This window comes from Sus scrofa, chromosome 12, assembly GCF_054392235.1.
Source record: "Sus scrofa isolate SSC_HxYL_T2T_F1_AM1 chromosome 12, Sscrofa_HxYL_maternal_Yorkshire_Landrace_v2.0, whole genome shotgun sequence".
In the NCBI taxonomy this organism is placed as follows: Eukaryota; Metazoa; Chordata; class Mammalia; order Artiodactyla; family Suidae; genus Sus; species Sus scrofa.
The window spans coordinates 37,965,493-37,987,324 of NC_139394.1; the positions used below are offsets into that span (position 1 = coordinate 37,965,493).

General features: G+C 48.9%; 1 protein-coding gene and 2 long non-coding RNA genes across 27 annotated transcripts in view; 1 reads left to right on the forward strand and 2 right to left on the reverse strand.

Annotated features, from left to right (window-relative positions):
• The window catches only part of MSI2 (musashi RNA binding protein 2), a 438,300-nt gene that overhangs the window by 70,565 nt on the left and 345,903 nt on the right, over positions 1-21,832 (forward strand). The gene's annotated exons all lie outside the window — the stretch shown is intronic.
• On the reverse strand, positions 1,364-7,635 carry LOC146398175 (uncharacterized). The gene is made up of 2 exons (XR_014821273.1): positions 5,914-7,635; positions 1,364-5,011 (listed from the first exon to the last, which is right to left on the reverse strand). It is a non-coding gene; the product is annotated as an uncharacterized LOC146398175 (long non-coding RNA).
• Positions 9,871-17,222, reverse strand: LOC146398176 (uncharacterized). Its single transcript, XR_014821268.1, has 2 exons — positions 11,742-17,222; positions 9,871-10,914 (listed from the first exon to the last, which is right to left on the reverse strand). It is a non-coding gene; the product is annotated as an uncharacterized LOC146398176 (long non-coding RNA).

Here is a 21,832-nt window from a genome sequence, read left to right on the forward strand (position 1 = left end):
TTTACTTATTTTTTGGCTGCCCCTGTGGCATGTGGAAGTTCCTGGGCTCAGGATCGAACCCATGCTACAGGAGTGACCTGAGCCACAGCGCCTGATCTAACTTCCTTTGGGGGGGGGGGCTTTTAATGGCTGCACCTGCGGCATATGGAAGTTCCCAGGCTAGGGGTCGAATCGGAGCTACAGCTGCCGGCCTACACCACAGCCACAGCAATGTGGGATCCCAGCCGTGTCTGTGATCTACACCACAGCTCACAGCAACGCTGGATCATTAACCCACTGAGCGAGGCCAGGAATTGAACCCATGTCCTCGTGGATCCTAGTCAGGTTCTTTAACCGCTGAACCACAGAGGGAACTCCCCAGATCTAACTTCTGAGCCACCAAGGAACTCCTAAACTTTATTGCTTTAGAGCAGCTTTAGGTTTATAATACAATGAAAAGGAAGATACAGGTAATGGAAATTATCCATATTATAATGGATAATTGCCATTATATGCCCTCCCCATGTCCAGTGACCCCCCCCCATTATCCACATCCCCCACCAGAGTGTTGCATTGGCAACACCTGATGAAACCACCTCAACACATCAAACATTCCCCAAATTAAGTCTGTAGTTTATCTTAAAGCTCACTCTTGCTGTTGTACATTCTGTGGGTTTGGACAAATGTTGTAAGGACGTGTATCTGTTTCCTATCACACAGAGTGTTTTCACTCCCTGAAAATCCCGTGTGCCCCACCCGGTCACCTCTCCCTCCACTCCCACCCCTGGCCACTGCTCATCTTGTTACTGTCTCCATAGCTTTGCCTTTTTCAGACGGTTGGAGTCACACAGACTGCAGCCTTTTCAGATGGGCTTCTTTCATTTACTAATAAGCGTGTATTTGTCCGAAAGGACCCTTGGATCACACGACACACAGTTTTCTAATGAATTTGCTTCGAGTGCCATGTTCACCCTGTGTGCCCACCTCAGCGTCACCACTTTTGGTGGCGAAGGATGCTCGTCTCGTGGCTGTACCCTCATTAACTGTAATCCTCTATGGTGGGACAGCTGGGTGGCTCAGCTTTGCCTGTATAAACAGTGTGATAGTGAACATCCTTGAGCAGACTTTTTAAAAAAACAAAAAACAAAACAAAAAAACAACCCTCTTGTTTGATTATGGCCTGAGGAGACATTCCTCTGGGTGGAATTGCTGGGTCAAAGTTTGTGTACTTTTTGGAAGGGGTGTTTGTGTGTGTGTGTGTGTGTGTGTGTGTGAGGGCTCGTGATACACTTTGCCAAATTATGTTACCTTGCTGATTCCTCTCTGATGGGAACCTAGACTCATTTAAATATTTGTGAATGATTAAGAAAGGAGATTGCTCCCAGGCAGAGGGGATGGGAGACAGATCCTAGCAATGTGCCTGGCGCTTGCGCTGTGGGTGGTTACCCCCAATAATGAGATCCCCGAAGGACCTGGGGAACGTGTGTGACCCCACTTGGCGAGGAGAACGCATTCTAGGGGCTTTTTTGAATTTCCCCCCGCAAAACAGCCCTGCGTTTTGTAGAAATGGGATTATTAGAAGAGGTTTTTCAGCACCTCCGACTACATTTGGAAAAAATCCTATTTCCCTTGGCTTCGTCGTAAAAGACAAGTAAACACCTTTTTTTTTTTTTTTTAAAAGGCAGATCGTAATATTTCGCATTCCCTAGAGCATGCTCTGTCCTTTAAACCGAGTGTTTAACAGTAAATTATTTGATTCCTTCTAACAATGCCCCTATGTGGGAGGCAAATATAAACTTCCATTAAGGGCGGACGACACGGTAAACCCAAGCTCTGAAATGTGTAATTTTTTTTCCCAGTCTGGGTGGGCCAGAAACCCAGAGTGGGGTTTTGCTGGGGAGCAAGTGTGGGGGGGCGTCCCTGAGGGTGTCAAGAGGTTTCTCAAAGACTCATTTATAGGAGTTCGTGAAAAACGGTTTGTCCTGCTTCCCTTCTCCGTGTTGGAGTTGCTCGCCAGGAGCCGGTGTGCACCGCGGCTTGAGCTCAGCCAGGAGGCTGTGGAGAGTGTAATCAAATCAGAACCCTCGTTTTCTGAGTTACGTAATTTTGCAGAACGGACACAGAGGCTCCTGGGAAAAGCTGCCTGTCCTCCTGATCCTTTGAAGGGCCATTTACAAAATGAGCAGCCGTGGGGAGCAGATGAATATGAGATGCAACTTGCTTCTTCAAGGGGGGTGTTTTGTTTTGTTGGTTTTTTTTTTTTTTTTTTTTTTTTTGGGTCCGATAGCCTTGTTTAACCTCTCTGTGTCTCAGAGGTTGGTGGCCTTTGCCTATGGCGCCTTCATGGAAAAAGTTCTAAAAATAGCTCCTGTTTGTTGTTGAATAATGACTCGGGAGGGCGGATGGTAGCGTTTCCAGCTTCTTGCAGTCAGCACACGGGGACCGAGGGCAGCCAGTCCAGAGGAAAACGCTGGGCTTGAGCCCCTCGGTTCAGCCCCGGCTGGGGTTGGGGTCGGTCAGTGCTGCATAGAGCATGGCTGTGTCTCTTGGTTATCCGGCGGCTCCTCACTTTTACTCCCCAGAGCGTCTCATTAATGCCAGAGTTGGAAGCAGGTGAAGGATGCCCACGTGGTCCAGAGCCCAGGAAGACTGTGGTCTCATCCACAGGCCCTAGGACTCCCCGATCTCTTTCCCAGTGGTGTATTGTCGGAGGCGAAGCATTTAGAACCTACTTGGGTTTCATTCTGCCTGTTTCCAGGGAGCGTCACCAGGTGACAGGAGGAGCCCTGGCCAGGCAGGGGCGGGACCCTGGCGTTCAAGTTCCTAGTGCATGTGACCTTCGGCAAGACTTTGATTTCTGTTCTTGGTAAAATGAGGAGTTGGATTGTATTTCTTTTCGAATTCAAAGAGGTTTTTGTTGCTTGCTGTCCCCAGACATTTAAAACAAATGCTGAAACTGGAAGCACCACCCCAGGACTCAGGGTCCAGTCTTGCTGTGGATGTTTCCATGGGGTTCCTCGGAGAGCCCTTCACCAAACATAGACAGTTCTTCTTTCAGGCCTCCGCACTGGGCAAGGGGCGGGCAGAAGAGGCAGGAGCTGGGGTTTCCATAGCCTCTTCAGTAGGAGAGTTGAGATATCAAGAGGGGGAATATATGGGGTGAGTACTGTCACTCTGCCACGCGTCACATTGGGGCTGGTCCTTCAGAGGGCTCCGACTTGCCTTCTGCCATTTGAAAGCTCCGAGAGATGCATCATTGCAGTGGCAGCGAGAGCTCGGAGGTGCCAGTGGGTCCTGAGCCCCATTGCATAAAAATGGGGGATGGATGCCTGCCTGGCCTATAACCTTCCTTTGTATTCTCACCTCAGTGTGCTAGGTTTCTCAAGGGCTTCCTTCAAGCCCTGAAGGCATCTCAGCCACTCCAAGGATCTGCCTGTTTCCAGAGAGACTTTTTTTGTGTTTCATTTATAAATTTTTAAAATTCACGTCTAGCTGATTTACAGTGTTGTGCCAATCTCTGCTGTACCGCAGAGTGACCCACTCATACATATACCTGTATTCCCTTTCTTAAATTCTCTTCCATCATGGTCTATCCCAAGAGATTGGATGTAGTTCCTTGTGCTATGCAAGAGGATTTCGTGGCTTATCCATTCTAAATGTAATAGTTTGCATCTACTAACACCAAGCTCCCAGTCCATCCCACTCCCTCTCCCCTCTTCCTAGAAAAGTTTTTGGAATCCTCTCCATTTTTGGAACTTTAAAACATCTAGGGTAATATTGTCCCACTAGAAGGCTGTACACTCAGACAGAATTACTCCAAGCTCTGTTTAGAATTGCACTTTGAGTTGCTTTTAATGTTACAATCTTGATTTTAAAATAAGACTTAGGGAGTTCCCATCGTGGCTCAGTGGTTAACAAATCCGACTAGGAACCATGAGGTTGCGGATTCGATCCCTGGCCTTGCTCAGTGGGTGGAGGATCCGGCATTGCCGTGAGCTGTGGTGTAGGTTGCAGAGGCGGCTCAGATCCCGAGTTGCTGTGGCTCTGGTGTAGGCGGGTGGCTATAGCTCCGATTGGACCCCTAGCCTGGGAACCTCCATATGCCGCGGGAGAGGACCTAGAAAAGGCAGAAAGACCAATAAATAAATAAATAAATAAATAAAATAAGACTTAAAATTAATACCAGATAGGACATTTGTCCACCACCTAATTGTATTCTTTTCTTATTACTAAGTGCAAAAGTTTTATGGAAATTTAGCGATAGGAAAAGTTTAGTTCTCTCTGAAGAACTGATAAGCTTTTCTCCTTTTGATAAAGAAATTTCTGTAAATTTCTGTAACTGAGCATGTTACCCTTTTCACCTGGGCTTCCAGGAATCTTAGAGCCAGGTATGAAGAGTCCTTAGCATTGTTATTGGTGTATTAATAATATCCGCTTTCCATGGGCATGGTTTTCCTTAATTTTAACGTTATTGTTGGTTTTATGTCTGTTAGTCATCTCAGAGCCTTTGTACAAAGAGATGGGTTAAGACTACTTTATAAACACAGAACAATAAATAACAAATTACAAGGATTTCACGCTGTTAGAAAAATGCAAAAACTTTGAGAGGGAGAGAGAGAAAAGAGATCGGTGAAATATTTAAGAACATGGATAGATTCAGGAGCTAGACTGCCAAGGCTCAAATCCTGGTTCTGTCACTTTTATTGGCTGTGTGACTCTAGGCAAATTATTTAACCTCTCTGTTCCTCAGTTCCCTTACCTGCAAAGTGGGGATGATAATCTCTCCTTCTCAAAAGGTTTTAGTAAGGATTAGATGGGTTAGTACTAAGACCTCAGGAACTATGCCGAGGGAATTCACGTTGTGGCTCAATGGTAATGAACCCTACTAGAATCCCTGAGGATGTGAGTTCGATCCTTGGCCTTGCTCAAGTGGGTTAAAGGATCCGGCATTGCCATGAGCTGCAGTGTGGGTCACAGATTCAGCTTGTATCTTTCGTTGCTGCGGCTGAGGTGTAGGTTGGCATATACAGCTCTGATTTGACCCCTAGCCTGGGAACTTCCATATGCTGTAGGTACGGCCCTAAAAAGAAACAAAACAAAACAAAAAACAACTGTGCCAAGCACATGTAGAGTTTTATTTATTACTTGCAAATTATTACTATCTAGCATTATTTTTTTATGCTCCCTTGGAAATTTCACAGTAGCATTTAATGTCTTTTCTTTCCTTCCTTCAACTCTGATTTATTTTTTTTTTACAGATTCGTTCTTGGTCTGCCAAGCCAACTTTTTCCTAGTGTGGTTTGTACCTTAAATTATTTTTTTGTAATAAGGAAGGGAAAAAATTAAAGATGTGCCCTCTGGGTTTGGTGTGCTTTTCCGGAAGATAAAAAGATAAAGTGCTTCCTCATTTCAAGCTACCCCATGGCTTGCCTGGTCCATCTTAGTCTGTTTGGCTTAACAGTGAGGGCTTCATCCCAGCCTGTCGCTTTAGAAGGTCGCTTTGCTCCTCTGTGCCTCAGTCTCCCTCTGGTCACCATGGGGGATCTGTTCCGTGTCATTGTTACCCTTCCAGGGAAGCAAGGACTCCCTTTCCCCCACTCCTCCAGCAGGCACACGGTGGCCACTCAGTTGATAATGGCTCAACACATGGATGGATGGAGAGTGGAGCTGTTGCTCTGCTGCCTTGTGCGTTTCTTCTGAGTTTGAACTACGATAACAAGTTGAGAGTGGCTTTAGAAAGTCCAAAGTAGGAGTTCCCGTCGTGGCTCAGTGGTTAACGAACCCAACTAGGAACCATGAGGCTGCGGGTTCGATCCCTGGCCTTGCTCAGTGGGTTAAGGATCCGGCGTTGCTGTGGCAGACGCAATGTAGTGTAGGTTGCAGATGCTGCTCAGATCCCGTGTTGCTGTGGCTCTGGTGTAGGCTGGTGGCTACAGCTCCGATTCGACCCCTAGACTGGGAACCTCCATATACCGCGGGATCTGTCCAAGAAAAGGCAAAAAAAAAAAAAAAAAAAAGAAGTCAAAAGTACCCTCGACTGGAAGGGCTTTTGATTCCTGTCTCTTCCACACTCTGTGACGGTGGCAAAATGCTGATAAAATCTGAGAGCTGGATAAAATGAGACAGCCCATCAGGGTCCCCTGCCATCTGGGTAGGTGGTGATTAAAAACCTGCAAGCCTCACAGCTTCCGTGGAGGGCTGTCTGGGGCGGCGCTGAAGGTAAGTGAGCAAAGGGGACTCGCCCGGCCTTCGGGTCGGCTGAGGACTGGCAGGGCAGCTGGGAGCATCTTTGAAAGCAGCCCTCCCCAAGTTCTCATTAAAATGCTTCCTCCAATGGGTTGAGCTGGAGCAAAACGGTTGGGGAAGAGAAACAAGCTAAGGCTGGCAGGAGACACTGAACTATGAAATTATCGGCAATTAAAGCAGAAAAACTTGAGCGTGTGAGCTTTTTTTTTTTTTTTTTAAGTGCCCTGTGGTTATCTACCTTTCTTCTTGATGATTAATTTCAAAGAAGCATGATCTTTGTCTAGTAGCCGGCCTGCCAGGGTTGCGTATTTTTCTTTTCATGACTGGTCTTTTGCGTTGCACAGGAACGTATCAGTGCCAGGATATTTTTCTCTGGACATATTTTGGCTCTGTTGGTGTCCTGTTCCACCCTCCCTCTGCCCCATCCCTGAGAAGTCAGCAAGCATGACTCTGTAGATTTTCTTCTGAAGTGGCTAAGAATTGGTTGATGTCATTCTAGCGATGGATGGGCTAAAATCTTAGACCTGTACCTGTCTCACAGTTCTCAAGAGACTGCGAGAGAGGCAAGCTGGCCGGCCATCTGCCTGGAGATCAGCCACCTCCTAAACCCATGAAAGCATCTGATCTTTGCTGGAAGAGCCCAGAAAATGATGGGCCAGCTTGTTGTCCGTTTGGGTTTGTATCAACCCTTTCCCTGCAGAGATATTCTTGTTGAATTTTGCCCTGAGCCCTCAGAGATGCGTTTCCAATTCATCCTCTGCTGTATTCCGTTTGAAGATGGAAAGATCTCGTATTTGAGAGGCAAATGTATTTCTTAGTACATTAATTATAATCAAATAGCAGGGTCAGCAAACGATAGCCCTGGGTCAGATCTGGCCTGAGTTTTCTTGGAATCCAGCCACTCTTACTTGCTTATGTGTCACCTGCAGCTGATTTCATGCTGTAACAGCAGCATTGAATAATAGAGTTGTCTCTCGGTATCTTTGGGTGATGGTTCCAGGACCCCTGTGGACACCAGACTCGGAGGATGCTCAGTTCTCTTAGGGTCAGCCCTTGGGGTTGATTGTATCTGGGAGGTGGAACCTATGGATCCAGAGGGCTCGCTGTAGTTGCAACAGAGATTGTAAGAGATGCAGAGCCGAGTCTTTCTTGTCTGGCCCTTGATAGAAAAAGTTGGCTGACTCTTGTCATACGTTACGAACACCTGTCCCAGGAGCTGTTTCAGGCACTGGGGATGCAGCAGGGCACTGCACAAAATCCTCACAGTGAAACGCGAATGGATAGGGCTATGCTAGGTCAATTAGAGATCCGTGCCTTGGAAGCATAAAGCAGAGTGAGCGCATCGTCACTCTGAAGGGGGGAGGGGGGTGTTATTTTAGATGGGGTGGTCAGGCAAGGCCTTGATTGGGAGATGCTGTTTGTATGGAAACCCTTGCACATGGTCTCTGGGGACAGTGCTGCAGGTGGCAGGCACCGTGCCGGCAAAGACCTGGAGGCGGAAGCTCCTTTGTGGAAGGAGTGGCAGGAAGATGCAGGTGGCCTCAGGTAGGGGCTAGCAGAAGGCACTGGGGGCGGGGGAGCGCGTGGAAAGATTACCTAAAACCCCGGCAAGGACGTGAATATTTTTTTGGGGGTCTTTTTGCCATTTCTAGGGCCGCTTCCCGCGGCATATGGACGTTCCCAGGCTAGAGGTTGAGTTGGAGCTGTAGTCACCGGCCTACGCCAGAGCCACAGCAACGTGGGATCCGAGCCACGTCTGCAACCTACACCATAGCTCACGGCAATGCCGGATCCTTAACCCACTGAGCAAGGCCAGGGATCGAACCCGCAACCTCATGGTTCCTAGTCGGATTTGTTAACCACTGCGCCACGACGGGAACTCCAAGGACGTGAACATTGATGCTGCGTGAATGGGGGAGTCTTGACAGGGTTTGGGGCACAGGATTGACAAGAGAGGGCTTACATCTTCAAAGTCAATCCCTGATGTGCTGTTTAAAAATAAACAAAAAGTGTTTTTTTTTAACAAGATAAAAAAATCATCTTCCACAATGCAATACACTGCAGATGATCGAAATCTTAACTCTTTAGAAGATTTCCAGCTCCGCTGCTGGGTGTGGCGTGGAGACTGCAGAGGGGCAGTGAGGAGGCTGCTCTGGCTTTTCCCAGGACCAGGCTGGTGGTGAGGAGCGGGTGAGAAGGGGTTTGCTTCCACATGTATCTTGGAGGTAGAGCCTGTGGGATTTGTTGAAGGCTGAAGGGTGGGAAGAGGAAAGTCAAGAGAAAGGCCATGGGTTTTGGCCCAAGCAACGAGGACCTTATTTCCTGTGATGGGAAAAACTGGCAGGAACAGCTTTGGAGGTGAAAATCAGCCATCGGCAACTTTTCCACTTTGGATGCATCTAGTAGTTAATGCATATTGTTAAAACAGTTGCATTTCTTTTTTTTCTTGAAAAAGTGGTTAGGGATCAGTGTCGCATCTTTTGGTTGTTTTGACCTCTGGGGGTTGAGGAAATATAGGGACCATCTCTTGAGCTCTTGAGTGCCAGAAACCGAACTTGGAGTCAGGTGTCTGTTACTGTGGAAGATATTGCCCCAGAATTTAGCATTTTGAAATAGCCAATGTTTATCATCTCACAGAGCCTCTGAGGATCAGGAATCTAGAGTGGGGAATTAGCTGGATGGCTGTGGTTTGAGGTCACTCATGAGGTTGAAGGCGAGCAGGCATTCAAGGCTGAAAACATCTGAAGGCTCGGCTGAGGCTGGGGGTCTGCTTGCAGGTTTGCTCGCAGGGCTGCTGGCTGGAGGCCTCAGTGTCTCCTTGCGTGGACCTCTCCACAGGTCCTCCCAGGATTGCAGCTGGCTCCCCGCACCCCTCGACGCCAGAGCTTGACAGCTATAGTTTCTTCTATTTTTTTTTTTAATTTTAATTTTTGGCTTTTTAGAGCTGCCCCCCCCCGACCCCGCTCCCGGGCATATAGAGGTCCCCAGGATAGGGGTCTCATCAGAGCTACAGCTGCCGGCCTACACCACAGCCACAGCAGCGCTGCATCCAAGCCACGTTTGCAGCCTACACCACACCTCACAGCAATGCCTGATCCTTAACTCACTGATCGAGGCCAGGGATCAAACCTGCCTCGTCATGGATCCTAGTTGGGTTCGTTAGCCACTGAGCCATGATGGGAACTCCAACAACTACAGTTTCTTTTAGCTCTTACTTTTATCTTCTAGGCTCAGCATTATATGAGGATTTCCAGATGAGGAAACTGAGGCTCAGGGAGGTTGAAGAGAAGCCAGCCGTTAGCCAGCCGTCCTTGATTTGTGGATTCCAACATCATTTTCTTTGCTGAAGCCCCCCCAGGCTTGCTTGTGTTCTTCTGATGCTGGGGTCTAGGACTGATGCCAGGAATCCCTTTGGGGTCATTATCTTGTAGTTTGACTGTGTGATGACACTGGTGTGGTCCATGTTTAAAAATCACTGTGCTGGAGTTCCCATCGTGGCTCAGTGGTAACGAACCCGACTAGTATCCATGAGGACGCGTGTTCGATCCCTGGCCTGGCTCAGTGGGTTAAGGTTCCGGCATTGCCGTGAGCTGTGGCGTAGGTCTCAGACATAGCTTGGATCTGGTGTGGTTGTGGCATAGGCGTAGGCCGGCACCTGCAGCTCCGATTCAGCCCCTAGCCTAGGAAGTGCCATATGCCGCAGACGTGGCCCTAAAAAGACCAAAAAAAAAAAAAAAAAAAAAAAACCCACGAAAAACCTGTGATGTCGGTGAGATTCAGTTTGTCTTCAGCCCTGACTCCTAGGTGCATGGCTGGGGCGTCTCAGAGGCTGGTTCTGTCCTCTGGGAAGCCAGCCTAGCCGAGATGCTCAGGCCCACAGAGAATCCTTGGCAGCTGTTCCCGTGGCGACCACCCCCTTGGCAACAGGCAGCTGGTGTTGGGTCCTTGGCTGGGCGGTGGCTTGGGTCCTAGGGTTCTTCTTCACATCATGGATCGGTCTGTTGACAAGCCAGAACGGTGGCTTCCTCCCTCCCGAAAGTAATAGTTATGAATGTTTTTTCCCAAATAAAGAACGAACGCATGTTCCTTGCGGAAGATTTAAAACTCACAGAAAAGTGTGAAAAAGTTTTGTAATGCCGCTACTTAGAGATAACAACAATGTAAGGTATTGGTGTGTGATCGTTTTGTGTGTACCTGTATATTTAAAATCAGAATGGGAAAAAAATCAAAATTGCAATCACACCAAGGTATGTGTGTGTGTGTGTGTGTGCTTTTTTTTGTAGTCAGCCTTTTCATGTAATTGTGCTTTGTAATAATTTTCACGTCATTCGATGGTTGTAAAAACATGGTTCTTAGCCTCTGCGTAACATTCCATCATTTCGATGTAAAACACAGACACAGTTTAAATGCACCACCTTACAGCCAAGGATGAGATGTGCTAGGATTTAATTTCATACCCCACCGCGGAGCACGGGGTCAAGCAGAAAAAGGGTGCAGCTTGAAGTTACAGTTCTGGTCCTGAGACCTGGTTTTACCACATCTACGAATTATTATTATTATTATTATTTTGTCTTTTTAGGGCCACACCTATGACATATGGAGGTTCCCAGGCTAGGGGTCGAATTGGAGCTGTAGCTGCCAGCTTACACCAGAGCCGCAGCAACTCGGGATCTGAGCTTTGTCTGAGACCTACACCACAGCTCACGGCAATGCCGGATCCTTAACCCACTGAGCAAGGCCAGGGATCAAACCCTCAACCTCATGGTTCCTAGTCGGATTCGTTTCCCCTGCGCCACGACGGGAATGCCCATCTACAAATTACTTAAATTCTGAGTCTTAGTTTCCTTATTTGAGACTTAGGAATAATATCATGTGCCAGAGAGTTGTGATGACTCAATGAGACACTGTCTGTGTAAATCTTCTGTAGGAGTTGCCTGTTGGCCTAGTGGTTAAGGATTCAGCATGGTCACTGCTGTGGCTCTGGTTCTATTTTTGGCCCCGGGAACTTCCACGTACTATGGGCGTGGTGAAAAAAAAATAAGGGAAGTCTTATATCTGCTCTGATGATGAGAGAGGATTTAAAAAAAAAAATCTTTCCGGAGTTCCTCTTGTGGCTCAGTGGTAATGAACCTGACGAGTACCTATGGGGACTCAGGTTCCATCTCTGGCCTCGCGCAGTGGGTTCAGGGTCCAGCATTGCTGTGAGATGTGGTGTGGGTCACAGATGCGGCTCGGATGTGGCGTTGCTGTGGCTATGGCGCAGGCTGACAGCTCCAGCTCCAGTGGAACTCCTAGCCTGGGAACTTACATATGCTGTAGGTACAGTCCTAGAAAGACAAACGAAAAGTCTTTTGTATTTCTTTTTTTTTTTTTTTTTTTTTTTTGTCTTTTTGTCTTTTCTAGGGCTGCACCCACGGCATATGGAGGTTCCCAGGCTAGGAGGGGTCTAATCGGAGTTGTAGCTGTTGGCCTATGCCAGAGCCATGGCAATGCAGGATTCGAGCCGTGTCTGTGACCTACACCACAGCTCACAGCAATGCCAGATCCTTAACCCACTAAGCGAGGCCAGGGATCAAACCCGCAACCTCATGGTTCCTTTTCGGATGCGTTAACCACTGAGCCACAACGGGAACTCCCCCAAAAAGTTTTTTGTAAATTGCAAGATGTGTTATTTTTGTTCAGGACCCAGGTTCCCCTTCTTCCAGATCCATCTTTCAGACATTCCACAATCAGTCCTTGGGAATCACAGGTTTTGGATGTTTGTTTGTTCTTAGAAGACCTGTGGGAGGCGAATAAGTGTGGTTTGGGGGATGGTCAGGAAGGTATCTTCCTGGGTTAGATGGCAGGTCCTTCTGGGGAGCAGAGGGCCAGGTGGGGCGAACGTGGTCCCAGGAAGTTTCTATGATGGAGGGGGTGTTGGGAGCTTGGGGCAGGCCCAGGAGTCGCTGTGGGCAGCTGATGCTAGAAGTCATGTCTCAGAGAAACATGATCCTGTCTGTGGTTTGGGACGTTGTTCATTGTGGGCATCAACAGTTTGACAAAGTGGGCAGGTCTTCACCCCGGCAGGACACACCAGCGAGTGGGGAGGGCATGGGGCGCCTTTCTTGGCAGGGATGCGGGCGACGCTGGTGGCGGTTGGCCGAGGGATGCTTTCCTTAGCCAGGAGCATCCTCTACGTGTCTCATGCCTGCGTTTTGGGCTGGGGCTTCTTGGGACTGGACCTGCTCCACACCACAGGGCTCTGCAGGTCTTGAGGTCAGAGAAGTGAGGGGGAAGTTGGAGCCCATCTCTGCTCCCTGCTGTGATGGGGAAACACCTGTCGGCATGTGTGGACTCATGGAGGTGACCATGGACCGCTTTTGTCCATTTTGATCCTCTTATCTGTGTCTGCGTGGAAGGTAGCCTTCGTGAGAGGATGCCGCTGCTTGTCTCATTGGCGCTGCACCCTCAGTGCCTAGAAGGTGGGTGCTCAGTCACGGAGCGTCGGTGGGGGGAGCGAGCGGCTGAGGATGGGAGCTGCTCAAAGGACCAGTGCCTACCTAGACCAGGGGCTGGTGAAGGGAGTTGCAGAGAAGGTCTAGAATCCAGGCACGGGTGTCTGGAAGACTGGGTCCTCCCTGTCCGTCTCCCTGGTCTCATTTTTCTCTCTGGAGGAGTGGGGAGGATACACCCTTGCAGGGGAGCAGGGATCACGTGCATGCGCACACGTGCTGTCTCTGAGGCCTGGCGGAATGATGGGTGCCGTTATCCTCCTGCAAATAGGAGCCGCTGGAAGGATGGGAAGGAAGGATGGGCCGGGCAGGAAGGATGCGCCTATGGGGCATGAGTGAAGTGTGGGATGGCGCGGCCAATCTGCGCCCAGGTTTCTGCTCAGGAGTCCTCAAGGGCCTCAAGACCAGTGGTTCAGGCCTCTGAAGGTCCTTGATCCCAGCTGCTCGGGGCCCCTGAGGCTGCTTGGCTCGGAACCAGCCCCTGCCAGAGGATCTGGCCTGGATGCCCAGGGGCGTACCTTGGCCTGCCAGCCTCGCCCGCCTGCTGGTGCAGAAGCTTCTCTTCCTCACTTTGGTCTGTTTGGCTTTTTGTTCAAGGCTGCGGTTTCAGGGCATATAGTTGAGCTCTAGTGCAGTCAGGTCATGTGGCCTGGGCAGCTCCTTGGGGCTTCCTGCTGTCCCTGGACCTTCCCGCTGTCACCTACAGGAGGCCACCGAGTGGAGAAGGAGACTTGCCCACACCTCACTTTGTCTTCTGTGTCTCCTTTGCAAGGACAGTCCTTTCTTCTTTCTGTTCATGCGACGGGCCTCCGAAGCGCCTTTCCAGATCAATTTGGCTTGTCAGAGGTGCTGGGCTTAAGTCTTCAGGCTGCTGAAGAAGGGGGATGATGGGGCGTGGGGAGGGGGCCACGGATCAGACTCTCTTTCTCTTTGTGGCTTTCAGAAGAAAATCATGCATGTTCACATAAATGATGCAAATATCTGTATTTTATGTATCAAAGAGACAAATGGCATAAATGCAGATTATAGGGTCTTCCTTAGAACTGTCCATCACGCAGCGCTCCTGGGAACGGCAGGCAGGCACAGCCTGTTGGAGGAGCCTGGCTTGGCTTTGGGGCAGCCTCCAGGGGGTCGGCCTATTTAGGTCATTGTCTCACGGATTGATTCAGGACCAGCTTCAGTGCCAACTAGTTTTCCAAGCGTTTCATCTTACATGCACACTTCGAAAAGTAGAAGCCATTTCTGTCTTCTTGTGTTTCATGTGCACCTGACCAGCCCAGCTTCTGCCCCTACTTGTGAGATTCTTTCTCCTCTGGCTCAGGCGCTGGCACACCTGGCGCTCTGCTCCTTCTCTCCTTTGGAGTTCGGTGCCCATGTGTCCTGGCTCTGAGGTCATGGGTTCCGGTCTATGGTGGAGAGGGGTTTGTCAGCCTTCCTCCTCAAAAGGAAAGAGTCTTCAAATATGTGTTTGGGGACGTGAGCCGTGGCCTTCCTGTGCTCTCGGAGGGATCGCTGGGGCTGCTTCCATTGTCAGAGGAGGATCCCTGGGCCTCACAGTTCCAGGCTCCTCGTGCTCCATGTGATCTGGTCCTCAAGAGCTGAGCGTGTTTCCCTTAAGATCCCCTGTCCCCTCCATTCAACGAGAATGGGTTCGATCTCTTTAAAGTGGTGGGCCTACCTGAAACTGGGTGTTGGAACCTAGCCCCTTGTGTCCAGGTGTGGGTTCTAGCCCTGCCCTCCCTCCTTGTTGACTTCTAGGGATGGCAAGGAATAGGTCGTAAGCATTTGCCACAGGCTGGCTCGCCTACGTCTGTGAGGTCCCATTTAATCCTCACAGCAACTCCATGAGAGAGGTTTCATTCATTCTTTTTTTTTTTTTTGCCGTTTCTTGGGCCCCTCCCGCTGCATATGGAGGTTCCCAGGCTAGGGGTCGAATTGGAGCTGTAGCCACCGGCCTACGCCACAGCAACGCGCGATCCAAGCCGCGTCTGCAACCTACAGCACAGCTCACGGCAATGCCGGATCCTGAACCCACTGAGCAAGGCCAGGGATCAAACCCACACCTCATGGTTCCTAGTCGGATTTGTTAACCACTGTGCCACGACGGGACCTCCAAGAGAGGCTTCATTCATTCTTAACCCCATCCAGTGAGCCTTACTGAGGCCCAGATCCATGCGGCCAGAAGTGGCCATCAGTGTCCAAATGCCTGGAGCGCCTCCAGATCCCACACCCTGACCGCCCCTGCACTGCGTTGCCGTGACGGCTGTGCTGTGATTTGCTGACGCTACTGAAGGCCTGTGAGATGGAGATATGGTGTCAACCATGCAGGGTTCTTGGGAGAATCAAGTGAGAGGCCGCGTAATAATGGCCCAGTCCCTGGCGCACGGGAGGGAGGATGGTTCCCTTCTTTTGTCTTCTTGGGACAAGGGGGTGGGGCATGAGAAACAGAGGGACGTTCATGCCCTGCTTGGCGGCCTTGGCGGATAAGCAGGAAGGACCAGGAAGGGAGAGTGTGGGGGTCCCTCTCCTTGTGGCCAGGTCTTCCCAGAATTGTCCCGCAGCCTTCTGGGTGTGGGGGGCACTGGAGAGAAATTTGTAGGAGAAAGTGTGAGCAGGTTGTGTTATTGGAGTGGAGCGTGAGTGCTGGTCCTTCTGACTCTGGGGCAGGCCAGGAGCTGGGCCCTGGAGATGGAGCGTGTGCCCCTTGGCGAAGATTCCCAGTATCCCAGATGCCTGGGTCAGAGCGGGCAGGCCCAGCCTCTGGTTGGTATTGCCAGGTGGGGCTGCTCCCCACAGCACGTGTCCCCACGATGGTCCCAGGAGGGGCCCTCAGTGGGAACAGTGTTCTCCTCTGAACCTGCATTTGCATTGCTCTCTAAATACCCCATTCTGTCCTGAGGGTGCCCAGGTGGGGCCGAGAATCTGGTGGGTACCTTGTGGGGAGACTCAGGGGTGGCCTGGAGGTGGGGTGAAGTTCCAGGCCTGGTGTCAGGAAGCTCGGTGACTTTTTTCCAGCCCTCCTCTTTGTTTTTTTTTGTTTTTTCCTTCTTTTTTTGGACGCCCCATGGCATATGGAGTTCCTAGGCCAGGAATCAGATCCCAGCTGCAGTTGCGACCTACACTGCCCACAGTTGTGGCAACGTCAGATCCATTAACCTGCTGTGCCAGGCTGGGGATCGAACCTGCATCCTGGTGCTGCAGAGTCGCTGTGGATCCCATTGTGCCATGGTGGGAACGCCTGAGCCCTCTCATTTGTTCTTCCAGGTGGGTCAGGGAAGTGTTGCAGGAAAGTGAGGCCTGAGGGGATTGTCATGTCCCAGGGCTCAGATGAGTCCCTGGGACCCACCACCAAGCGATGATCCTTGGCTTGGCTTAGGAAAGAATTCAAGAGCAAGCTGCAGGAAGCAAAAGCAGGTTTATTTGGAGACACATTCTATAGGCAGAATGCGGTTCATCTCAGAAGGTGAGAGTCCTCTGAAACCTGGCGAGGTTTTATGGGCTGGGGAATGCATAGGCTAATAAGTGGAAGGATTATTCCAATTATTTTAAGGAAGGGGCGGGGATTTCCAGGAATTGGACCACCACTCACTTTTTGGCCTTTTATGATCGGCCTCAGCACTGACCTGGCACCTGTGGGCTTGTCATTTAGCTGCTAATGAATTGCAGTGAGCCTGGACTGAGGCTCCATGTCCCCTGGACGTCAAATGTCCTGCCATCTTGGGCGGAGTAGGTCCTAACCAGTTTTTGTCCCATCCTCAACAGCTCTGTTGTTCTTTTAATGATTATGCCCTGTTTCCTTCCTTCCTGTCTCATAGTGAGGTCAAGTCAGGACAATCTGGAAGGACAGGCAAACCGGGGCAGAGGCCCGGAAGGTGACCCTGGGCCCGGTGGTGGTCTCAGTGTCACAGCTATCAGAACTGCAGAGGCTCAGACCCCACCTCAGATCTTGGCATCAGAATCTGCATCCTAACAAGCTCCCCAGATGAGTCCTGAGCCCCGGGCAGGTCTGAGCTGCCTGGCTGGAGACTTTCTCTGGAGCCACGAGGGCCTGGGATTGGATCCTTCCTCACGCCCACCTTAAAAGAATTAAAAAGTCAGAGGGTGTTTAGAAGGTTGAAATCCGTTCAGCTGAATGAAAATGAAGGGAAACAAAATGCCGCCGAGCAGCACCTGGTGCCCGCGTGAGATGTGGAGGTGGGAGCTTCCCTGCTTGGTCCTCTCAGCCTCCCCTGACCGGGGACCTGCACCCCCCAAGGCAGGATGCCCGCCATCCTCAGTTCTCTCTGCCTGGTCCATGATGCTGATGACATGACGTGGTGGGAGGGGGGTGGTTTGTAGCTAGTGGGAGCTCTGGGGAAGTTGCTTTGTTGGCCGCATTTGCTTTTCTTGCTTGTTTTGTAGACCTTAATGTGCTTTTTCTTTCCTCGCTTTATTTTTTTGGATAATGGCAAAATCACTGCTTGTGGGTACCGCCACAAATAATACAAAAAAAAAAAAAAAAAAAAAGCCCTTTGAAAGGAGCTTTATCTGAGCACAAAGTACTTGGAATTGAAGACCCCCGGGGACCTGCCTCTGTGGCTCCTGTTTTCCCTTCTCTCCCTCTTCTTCATCTCCCCTCTCCTCACCCCCTCCCTCCTGTCCTGTTTCTCTTTTTCTTCATTCAAACTTGCGGTGGAACCGGAGTGCGCTACAGATTGCCCTATTTTCGGCTGATTTGCATGTTAGAGAGAGCAGAGTAATTGGTGTTTAACCAGAACAAAAGAGGATCTGTTTTCTAAAAGAAAACGAATTTTTGAAGGAGACCCTACTGCATCTACTGCCTTTGTCTTTCCTCTCATTAGGAATTGAATAGGGTGGCCCTGAAATGAGGGTGTGGGAGATTCTGCTTTGGTTGTCATGCTTTTTGAGCTAATTGGTTTGGAAATTATATTTGATGTGGATCTGAGGGATGTTGGCAAAACACCTCATTGGGACGTGGACATCCTATTCCCGCCGAAACGGGGGGATCGGGCACCAAGAGGTGGTGTTGGAACTCCGTCCACCTTGAGTTGGATGCTGCGATGGGAGAGGATGGTCTTCCTCCAAACCTTTGGGGTCAGGGAAGCCCGGGGGTACTTGTCCAGGGGAGCCTTGGAAGGCAAAGTCCAGTAGAAACGTCCATGGCTGACGTTGGACTTCTAGCGGAGCCGGGTCTAGTCGTTCGTTGGTGGTGTTTGAATGAGGACTCGAAGTTGGAAAATGACTCTTCCCCTTGGTCAGAGGGAGAAGCTGTCCACCTGGACCAGGAAATTGGCAGCGTATCCGGCGAAAACCTCTAGATCCATTTTAGGCATGGAAATTGTTTCTCCACCTTTTTTTTTTTTTTTTTTTTTTGGGTCTTTTTGCCATTTCTTGGGCTGCTCCCGCGGCATATGGAGGTTCCCAGGCTAGGGGTCGAATCGGAGCTGTAGCTGCCAGCCTACACCACAGCCACAGCAACATGGGATCCGAGCCACATCTGCAACCTACACCATAGCTCACGGCAACGCCAGATCGTTAACCCACTGAGCAAGGGCAGGGATCGATCCCCCAACCTCATGGTTCCTAGTTGGATTCGTTATTTTTGCCTTTTCTAGGGCCGCTTCCCACGGCATATGGAGGTTCCCAGGCTAGGGGTCTGATCGGAGCTGTAGCTGCTGGCCTACGCCACAGCCACAGCAACACCAGATCCTTAACCCACTGTGCGAGGCCAGGGATTGAACCCGCAACCTCATGGTTCCTAGTCAGATTTGTTAACCACTGCGCCACGACGGGAACTCCCCACAAAAATATCTTTAAAACTTGAGTAAGTTTTGAAGACTTTCAGTCGGGTTTCAGTGACCACAAAAATACCTTTAAAAATTAACAAAGAAAATACAAAAATAAATAAATAAAAATTAACGAAGTAAAAGAACGCTTTGGAGAACAGGATGGGAGAATGAGTTAAATCGAATCCCTCTCCGTAACCACTGTTTTTAAGTCATTTGCCATTGTGGTTCTTACACACACACACACACACACACACACACACATTTTGATATGATCCTAGGATATACACTGATTACGCTGAGGACTGTGTTTAGGCAAGCATTGATTTTCCTAACACCAGCTAAATAGTTCTGTGACCTTGATTCCTTTTTGAGGTCATCCGAGTTAGCAAAAGTTCAGTATGAAATCTTACAGCATGTGATACTAGATAGGAAAGACCTACAGATCCTAATGCGCGCCCTCAGAAACTGTGACTAAAATAATTCGACTGTCTTCGTATGTTTTTACTTCAGCTTTCTGCAAAACCTGTGAGGTAGGTAAGGATGACGCCATCTGGACCCACTTTGCAGATGAAGAAATGGAGCCCGTCTTAGATGGAGGGGAGTGATCTGAGATGAACTGGGTGCTGAGCCAGTAGATACACCCTCCAGGCTTAGCCACGAAACCACTCACCCTCCCTCCCCTTTTTTCTGGCTCCTCCCTCTCCTCCCCCTCCTTTTTATTAAGAAGTGGCTTACAACTTATAGGGAAGTCAGTGGGTTCAAGATCCAGCGCTTTCACTGCTGTGGCTTGGGTTGCTGCTGTGGCACCAGTTCGATCTCTGGCCTGGAGATTTCTGCTTGCTGCAGGTGCAGGGAAAGACAAAAGAAGGAAGAACGTCCTTTTATATCTTCTGCTCAGTCCATCTTTTGTCAGTATTCTTCCCCCCGCCCCTGTGCTCCATCAATTACTCTGTTTCTCTATGTAGACATACTTTCCCCCACCCTGAGTTATTTGGGAATAGTTGTATACATCATGACCCTTCACTCCCACATCCATCCCGGTCCCTAAGAACAGGGGTGTTCCCTGACACAACTCCAGTACAGCTGTACTCTCCAGGCAGTTTCACGTTGATGGAGGGCTTTTATGTAATCTAGTGTTTGTACTCCAGGGTGTCAGTCGATCCAACATGTCCTTTAGAGCATCCTTTTCCTCTCTATCCAGGGACCAAGGCAGGATCAGGTGCTACGTTTAGTTTATGGATGTCTCTTTTGTCTGCTTTGATCTGGAATGTCCCTACATCTTCTCTTTGCCTTTCATGATAATTGCCATTTGTGAAGACTAGAATGCCATTTTTTCCAGGAGAACATTTTTCTTGTCTAGTGTTTCTCAGGAAAACATTCAGCTGGTGCCTTCCCAGCCAGGACACTCCACAGATGTGTTTGTGTCCTTCTCAGGTCCTTGTCCAGCTGCCCTCTTTGCTGATGTTAATTTTAATCACTGGGTCAAGGTGTTGTTTGCTTTTCTCCACTATGTAGTTATGACGTTTTCCCTTGTAACTGGTCAGAAGTCTGTGGGGAGACCCTTGAAAACCACGCTTCTCATCACACTGTCCACTGAGGGCATTCACGGATGATTTTTGCCTGATCTAATCTTTATTCTGATGGTTGCAAAACTGCACTCTCTCCATGCTTACCGTGTGGCACTTGGCATCCTGCTGTGAGCAAGAGCCCTTCCCTCTCTTCGCTGGTCTGTTAATCTGTTTATTATGGGTATGGACTCATGGGATCTTCTTTTTTCCAATGGCTGCTAATTCATTATGGTACCTAATTATCTGGTGCTCAGATTGTCTCAGATGTGGCCAGCGAGAGGCCTCTCCTTCTGGTTCCCAACATTTTTGGAGCCTTTCTTCACGTTCTGGCACAGCAAGAGGTTCCAGGCTCACCTCGTGTGTGTCCTGTTCCAGCCTTGGATTTAGTCATTTCTCCAAGGAGATGGTTTCTTTTACCAGCGAATGGCTTTAGAGACCAAAATCGGACTGCTGGGTGTGTTCATTGCCATTGGAGTGCCTTTGCTCATGGTTACTGTGTGTCTTTGCTTCCAGACCTACTCAGTGAAGAAACAGAGGAACTATGAATGTGAAGATACCCATACACATATACACAAATGGGCATGTATTTCTGTGACACGCATATATATTTTAGAAATCTTGAGTTCCTACCATGTCTGCTTTTCCAGGCCATCTGCACAGGGTTCTTCTTTCTTGCCTCCTGCATTCCATACTTGGGTGGCCCTCCTTCTATGGTGAGCAGCCTGGCTGTTAACATCTGCACGTTTACTCCATTGCTCAGTCCTGAATTACATCTAAAAGAGAACCAGGGTTGCCTGCTCCCCTACTACCAAAAGCCATAATGAAGTTTAGGATTTGTTTGCCGTTCTGTCCCAAGTTTCCTCCCCGAGCTGGAAACTCGAGGGTATATAGTTGAAATCTCAAATACTGCGTTCATGCATTACTTGGGTTTTGTGGTTATAGTTAGGGAAGTGCTGCCCCCATATTTTATCCTCTCTGCTTCTACCTCCCTGTCCCCGAAAACTAACCAACTTGTTTGTTTCCTGGTTTTGTCTGTCTTGTGTTTCTTGTTGTAAAGATAAACTGGTGTTTCTATGGTTTCTCATTTCTTCTTTCTTATATGAAAGGTAGCACAGTATATATTCTTAAAAGCATCTGATTATTTTAAAAAATTAAATAAAGTCCACACTTTAATTTCTTCAGTTTTTCTTTTCTGCCCATTTTTTTTGTTTGTTTGTTTGTTTGTTTGGTGATCCCATCCAGGACACTGCATTATATTTAGTAGTTGTGTCTCCTAGGCTCACCTAGGCTCTGGTGGTTGCATCTTACTTTTTGAGATATATAGGTGATGGATGGGGAAGAGAAAGAGGAAGGTCCAGGAGTTAGGTCTCTGTCCCCCAAATGTTATTTACCACATTCAGGATTTTTATCATATCCTCATGCTGCACATGTTACCACATTTATTTAATACTTTAAAAAATGTTCATTAAAATTTCTTTATTGAGGTATGGTCGAATTACAGTATTGTGTTAATTTCTGCTGTAAAGCAAAATGCTTCAGTTATACATACTTGTTTTCTTTTTCATATTCTTTTCCATTATGGTTTATCACAGGATATTGAATATAGTTCCCTGCTTCATTTTTTTAACCATAGGATATTTTATAAGAAAACTTTACATCACTACCATAAATTGTCTCATTATTACTTGTCCACTTGTATTTCTTGAGAGTTGGGTAAAAATTGCAACCTTTCGAAGTTTAAGAAGTTCAACAAGACAGA